We start from the raw sequence: 8,097 nt of genomic DNA, 5'->3' as shown, positions 1-8,097 counted from the left end.
AGTGTTCACAGTAATCCAAGGCAGTGAAGATTTGTTTAGAGATTTTTGCATTTTGAGATTTTTGAACATTTTTCAAAAATTTTGGATTTTAAGATGGCTAGTGCAAATTTTGATAGTGATACAAAACTAGGGATGATTGTGCTGAGTGAGAATAATTTTATGCACTGGAAGCAGCGCTTAATAGCATATCTAGATGCAAAGCATGTTTTGGAGGCTGTTGAAGATCCCATGCCTACTGGCACAAGTAGAGAGGATTTAGCCAAGATAGCAGCTTGGAAGCGCAAGAACAGTGAAGCTAGGCATATAATTCTATGTGCACTTCGCAATGAGCATCTATCATTAATAAATAGTAAAGATGATGCATCTCAGATCCTAAAAGACATTGAACGCATGTATGGAGAATCTTCCAGGAACTCCTACAGAAGCTTGATGTATAAATTAACCAGATTGAGAATGAATTCTAAAGGAGAATTCACAGCGCACATCAGCAAATTTACTGAGATTATTCAAAAGATTGACCTCACTCCTAAGCCTTTTGATGAAGAAACAAAGGTATCATTTTTGCTAGCATCCCTAGGACCGTGTTTTGATCCATTTGTCAGTCTAATGGACCATAGAGAAGGTCTAACTTTCAAAGACCTGACCAGTCATTTAAGAGAAGAGTGTAGAGAGAGAGCAGAGTCTCCAGTAAGAAATGCAAGAAGCAAGGACAGTAATTATGCGTCCAGGCAATTTACAAAGTCCAGAGAAATGCCCAAGAAAATAATTTGCTACAATTGCAACAAGGAAGGCCATATTTCTAGGAACTGTAAAGCTCCTCCTAAAGCAAAGAATTCCCAAACCTCTCAGCCAAAATGGCAAAAGAAGGGGAAATTTGAACGCACTATGCTACTTCAAGAAAGGAATTTAGCTGTTCATAACCGTGAAAATAAACGTAATATGTGGATTTTAGATTCAGGAGCCAGTTCACATTATTCATTTAAAAGAGACAATTTTGATGAGATAAATGAAGATGAAGAATCTGAAATAGAGATAGCAGATGGCAGCGTTATTAAAGCAAAAGGTGCAGGTTCCATGGACTTGAAATTCAATGTAAACAATGAACCTGTTAAGACCAAAGTGCTTAAAGTTTTGTACGTTCCAGAACTAAGTTGCAATTTACTCAGTGTGTCCAGTTTGGACAAGAAAGGTTTCCAAATCACATTTGGAAATGGAGAGTGTAATGTGACTAAAGATGGTGAACTGTATATTCAAGCAAAATTAATTAATGGTGTTTATGAGATTGATATTTCAGAGACCCAGTCTGCAAACGTCGCGCATTCTAGCCAGAAAGATGAAGCTGATATGCAACTATGGCATAGGAGACTAGGACACAGAGACACCACCACCATTATGAACCTACAAAAAGGTGATCTTGTAAGAGGTTTACAGGTAAAAGAAAGCAAAGAGGCTCTGACAAAATGCATAAGCTGCATTACTGAGAAGGCTGTGAAACCTTCTTTTCCACGTTGTGCAGAACAAAGAAGCACTAAAGTGCTTGATATCATATATTCGGATCTATGTGGTCCAATTAATGTTCCATCACTTGGCAACAACAAGTATATTCTAATTTTTATTGATGATTTTTCAAGATATTGTGTTGCATATTTCATCAGAGAGAAAAGTGAAACAGTGGAAATGTTCAAAGAATACATTGCCATGGTCAGAAACAAGTTCCAACGTGCTCCAGCTGTGTTGATGACTGACAATGGAGGTGAGTACTGCTCACGTGAAATGCAGACTCTCATGGCCAAGGAAGGAATTGTACACGTAACTACAATCGCTTTCACGCCTCAGCAGAACTCCATTGCAGAGAGAAAATTTAGATCCATTATGGAAATGACAAGGTGCATGCTAAAGGAAGCATCCTTGCCACAGAAGCTGTGGGGAAATGCAGCTGACACAGCAGTTTATTTGCAGAATAGATTGCCAACAAAAGGAGCAGAGCGTACACCATTTGAACTTTGGCATGGCAAAGTGCCTAATTTGTCACACATACGTGTGTTTGGAAGTCTGTGCTACTATCACGTGCCCAAAGAACACAGACAGAAGCTAGACTCCAGAGCACAAGCAGGTGTCTTTGTTGGATATGCATCTGGAGGGAAAGGCTACAGAGTATTGGACTTAAAAAGTGGCAAAACCAGTGCGCACCATGCAATTTATTTTGATGAGCATGCGATGGTTAACACAAAGAATACAGTTATTGACTGTTCCAAGGAGTCAGAATGGACTCAAGAACTTATTGACTTTCCTTCTGAAACCCCAAGAAGTGCTAATCTGCGTTCTAATGTCATAGCACCCCCTACAGGGAATGCACCAGAACATGCAGAGGATCAAATTCCTACTGGCTTCAGAGATGAAGAGGACGACTTAGACATGCCACCATTGGAGGAGGATGAGGATGTTGATGCGGTTCCAGAACCAGAGATCAGACGCTCATCCAGAACCAACAGGGGTGTTCCAGCACCACGGCTGTCCTATTTTGCAGGGTCGGCATCTCCACAGGAACCTTCCACATGGGAAGAGATACAGAAAATGCCACCTAAGGAAGCTAATCTCTGGAGGAAAGCCACGCAGGACGAAATGGATGCATTGCATCAAAACAAGACTTGGACCCTCACGGAACTACCTCCGGGTAAGAAAGCCATTGGCTGTAAATGGGTTTTCAAGATTAAGAAGGGGTCAGAAGGGGAAGTTCAACGCTACAAAGCTAGACTTGTGGCACAAGGATTTTCACAGAAATATGGTGAAGATTATGATGAAACGTTTGCACCAACTGTAAGATACAGTAGCGTGAGAATGCTTTTAAGCATTGCAGCATCCAAGCAGCTGAATGTAAAGCACATCGATATTGCCACTGCGTTTTTGCATGGACAGATTTCCGAGGAAATTTATATGAGACAACCCAAAGGTTTTGTGAAACCACATGAGGAACATTTAGTGTGCAAGTTGCAGAAGGGACTGTATGGTTTGAGACAGGCTGCTAGAGCCTGGAACCAGAAATTGCACAAAATGTTAATGCAACTTGGCTACAAGCAAGGAAACGCTGACAAATGCTTGTACAGTAAGTCAGGTAATGGACAATTCTCATATATTTTGGCATTTGTTGATGATTTGATTATTGCCACAGAAAATGACAGAGACTATGCACAAATAGTACAACACCTGAGCAAAGAGGTGGAAGTCAAAGAACTAGGAGATGTCCAGTACTACCTTGGAATTCAAGTGGAAAGAGAAGAAGACGGCTCATTTCTTCTCAGTCAGCGGCAAAAGGTCAGTGAACTGATAGAGTATATGCAGATGCAAGACGCAAACCCAGTTGCAACGCCCATGACCACCGACTTTCTAAAGAATCAGCAAGATTCGAAGCCATTGCCAGACAACAGTGAATACAGGTCAGCGATTGGTAAACTTTTGTATTTGGTTACCACATGCAGACCTGACTTAGCAAGTGCTGTGGGGATTCTTAGCAGGAAAGTGAGTTCTCCCACTGAGCATGATTGGGCTGGTGTTAAGAGGGTGGTCAGATATTTGAAGGGTACATTGAATTGTAAATTAAGGCTACCAGCTGTCAGAAATCCTAAGTTAATTGGGTACACTGATGCTGATTGGGCTGGGGATAATGCTGACTATAAGTCAACAAGTGGTCATGTTTTTATGTTTGGGGATGGACCTGTTGTATGGGGCAGTTATAAACAGAACTGTGTAGCATTATCTTCCACAGAAGCTGAATATATTTCTGCATCGGAAGCGTGCCGAGAGATTGCCTGGCTCGATGAACTCATCAAGGACTTTGGTTTGGTGAGAAAGCAAGCTGTCAGTTTGCTGGAGGACAATCAGAGTTGCATAAAACTGACACAAAGTGAAAAGTTCCTTGCCAGGACAAAACATATAGGTGTGAGATACCATTTTATACGTCAGGCAGTTCAGGATGGACTTGTGGAACTGTCGTACTGCTGCACCAATGAGATGGCTGCGGACATCCTGACAAAACCCTTGCCTAGAGAGAGTTTCCAGAATCTACGAGTCAAGCTGGGACTCTGGGTGGTTGAATAAAGTTGAATTTGCCTGAGAAGGGGTATGTGGGATGTAAAAGGACAGGGGCAGTCAAACCCAACTTCCTTATATGGAACTCTACAGTTGGGGGTGAACTCTACAGTTGGGAGCTTCCAACTGTAGTGTATATGCCGAGTCTCCATGTCGCTGGTCAGTTGTGTTAATCTCTAAGACAGTTTAAAAGCAGCATTATTAAAATGCACCGTTGGCACTAGGCCAAAAGTAAAAAGAGGGACTTTCTCTCATAAAGAGAAAGTCACCATATGTATATTATTTAGTAACTTTTAAGCCTGCCTCTAGGATCCTTATGTGACTAGATGATGATTACTTGTAAGTAAACGTTATACACTTTACCAAACACTGTGAAGTGTCTTATTGAAAGAGGGATAAAAAGGGGAAGACACCAGGACAATATTTTTAATGACTCTAGCGAGTCTATGCAAACTATCTGCTGCGCATATGAAGTAAAAAGGGAATGTTAGCTCTGCTGATATTATCGAGCTTGTAAACGCAAGTTGGGATAGGATATCTAAAACAATATATCCTCTCCCACATCCCTCAACATTCCCACAGGCAAGTGCTTAACTGAAACATGAAAGAATATTACAAGTGAAAGAGTATTGAAGTTTGCTGACATTTTTTATGCACAACTATCTTAAGGTCTTGTGGAGCATTGCAATTGGGCTAAGGTCTGGACTTTGACTAGGTCATTGATTCTGTTCTTTTCCAGCAATTCTGTGATAGATTTGCTGGTATGCTTGAGATCCTTGTCCTGTTAACAGCATGACTCGATTTTGGCCAAGCTTCAGCTGTTGGGCAAATTGCCTCACATTTGACTTTAGAATTCTTTGGTATACAGAGGAGTTCATGGTTGACTCAATGACTACAAGGTTCCCAGCTCCTGTGCCTGCAAAACAAGCCCAAATCATCACCCCAAGCTGCTTCTGCTGATATGCTGTTTGGTTTTTGCCAAAGGTGGTGCTGTGCATTAGGGCCAGAAATCTCCACTTTGGTCTCATCTGTTCCAGAAGTCTTGTGGTTTGTTCAGATGCAACTTTGCAAACCTAAGCTGTGCTGCCATGTATTGAATAATAGGATTATTCAGAAGGTATTGAATAGTGAGGATCAGGTGCACAACCTTGGGGTCATTTTGAACTCACAGCTGTCCATGGATGCACAGGTTAATTCCGTGTTAATTCTGGTAGCCAGACTGGTGATAAGGAGTGGCCGCTGGCACCATATAACACCCAGCCTGGCCCCCTGTACATTTCTGAGCACAATTCAAAGTGTTGGTGTTGACCTTTGAAACCCTAAATGGCCCTGCCACTGTATACCTGAGGAGTGTCTCCACCCTCATCATTCAGCCCAGACACTAAGGTCCAGTTCTGAAGGCCTTTTGGCAGTTCCCTCACTGCAAGAAGTGCTAGTTACTTGGTAGGTAGCCGTGTTGGTCTGCCATAGTCAAAACAAAATAAAAAATTAAAAAATTCCTTCCAGTAGCACCTTAGAGACTAACTAAGTTTGTTCTTGGTATGAGCTTTCGTGTGCATGCACACTTCAAGAAGCGCTGTTAAAGGGGACAGGCAGGCTGCCTTCGAAGTTGGTAGTGGCACCTGCCCTGTTGAACACCCTCTCATCAGATGTCAAATAAACATCTACACAACTTTCTGAAGACATCTGAAGGCAACCCTGTATCAGGAAGTCTTTAATTGATGATGTTTTGCTGTGTTTTTTTATGTTGTAAGCCACCCAGAGTGACTGGAGCAACCAGGCATTTACACACACAAAATTCTTTATCTTTTAGCTCTTGAAAGACTCAAGTTTCCATCTTAGCTGATTTCTTTCTGCCATAGCCTTAATTATGAATACAAGAGTAGGCTGATTAGGATTTAAGAATTTGTTGGGCATTTGTTCAAGAAGATGATGTGAACAAAGGCCAAAGCTTTCGATCTGAAAATCATTGGGTGTGTTGGGGAATGTTATTACAGAGATGGGAGGTAGATACTCTTTATGATGCCTGACAGTATTGGTGTCAGGGACTGGAACGAAGAAGCAGAGGGATGGGAGGAATCTCCCCGCCCTTCTCCTGGAGCTGGCGGGGGGGGAGAGCTTTGAATTGCAGCTAAACTATGAGGGAGATAACCAAGCAGAGATAGGAGAGCAGCCAATCTATGCAGAATTGGGAGACTTAAGAGAGGGAGAGCAGACAGTAGGAGATCCTCCACCCCCTAGGATGCAATGGTCACTGAGGGTACTACAGCAGTGTACTCAGCAATGTTTGGCAGTGGAAAGCTTCCATAGGAGTTGATGCTGTTGGGGGAGGAGAAATGAGTAGTCAGAGTGAATAACTCCATCACCTGATAGCACCATTGATTGAAGTTCTCACTGCCCACATAGAGTTTCCATAATCAAGGGTGGAGAGCCCCTTAGTGGGGCGTGCCACCCCATTTCAAAACCACGCCAGCTTAGTTGGAGGTGTGGGTGTATCTAGTCATTAAGGAGGCACAGCAAATGTAGGACACATTTTCCTACATGCCACTGCATTGCACAATGAGGGGTTACAGCAGTGGCAGAGTGTGATGGGGCACTGCTGCTCATTTGACCTCTGACTGGTCACATTGCTGCAGCTTAACAGGAGGTAGAGGAGGAAAGGAAAGTTGGAAGTGAGGTCAGCATGGTATATGCAGACAAGAAGGATTGGCTGCATCGATGTGTTTGAATCACATCCACCTTGCCACTATCTTCCCCGCTTTCCCTCTACCTGCAGATAAGTAGCAGAGGAGGAAGAAGAAGAAGAAGAAGAAGAAGAAGAGGAGGAGGAGGAGGAGGAGTTTGGATTTGATATCCCACTTTATCACTACCCTAAGGAGTCTCAAAGCAGCTAACATTCTCCTTTCCCTTCCTCCCCCACAACAAACACCCTGTGCGGCGAGTTTGGCTGAGAGACTTCAAAGAAGTGTGACTAGCCCAAGGTCACCCAGCAGCTGCATGTGGAGGAGTGGAGACGCGAACCCCGTTCCCCGGATTACGAGTCTACCGCTCTTAACTACACCACCAGACTGGTGATGTGATATACTGGGTGAGTGGTGCTCCCCGCAAATTCCTCAGCTTCTGGAATACAGAAAGTAACCCCCACCCCACCCCAACCAGATATCTGCTGCATCATAGTGAGTACTTTGATCCTGACCTAAATCAACTAACTCAAATAGCAGGAATGATTTATCCCCCTTGTACAATTTTGAAGCAGCTAATTCCCATATTCTTTCTGTTCCCTTCACTACCATCTTACCTGCATATTGGAGAAACTGGCTTCTCCTGAATATGCTGTACCAAGGAAAGGAAGGAAAGGCAAACGGGGGGGGGGGTAATAAATGAAATGTGATCCTTCTCTAGTCCTTTTGCAGGCTTTCATTTTCTCAGTTGCTTCCCTATAAAATGCCACTAGTTCTAGGCATTCAGGTGTGTTGCCACAGACCATTTGGCCAGTGGCAGCTGTTGCATTAGGGTTGATGTGGCAAATTCAGGCTGTGCAAGAAAAAATGGCAACCTGCCCTCTGCCAGACCCTTCACACTTATAACATGGGGATGCCACTGCCTGCCAGTTTCCTCCCTCTCGGTTTCTGTTGCCATTGTAGTACTCAGCATGGACAAGTTCTAGGCGCATAACCACAATCAGTGCCTCTAGGTTTTCTTCCTGTTGGCATTCCTGCCTTCTGCACTACCCATCCCAACAGGTGCCTTTTTATTTCCCCCCCCCCCCACATGCCAAAAGAACCTTTACCTAGTCGGCCTTTGCAAGGTTGGTGGGCTTCTGTGGCACACTTCTCTTGGCTACTTTAATATCACCTTCATGTTTGTTTGTTTTTTGAGAAATAAACATTAATACCTTCTTCCAATGATGTTGTCTTCTTGGTTCTTTAAAGGTGCAAGGAAATTTTTATGTGAGGGGAAACAATATTTCTGTCAGCAAGGGTTGCTTGGCCAAATGACCCCATGGTGTCA

Source organism: Lacerta agilis, chromosome 7 (assembly GCF_009819535.1).
Source record: "Lacerta agilis isolate rLacAgi1 chromosome 7, rLacAgi1.pri, whole genome shotgun sequence".
Taxonomy (NCBI): domain Eukaryota; kingdom Metazoa; phylum Chordata; class Lepidosauria; order Squamata; family Lacertidae; genus Lacerta; species Lacerta agilis.
This window is presented reverse-complemented; position numbering follows the sequence as displayed.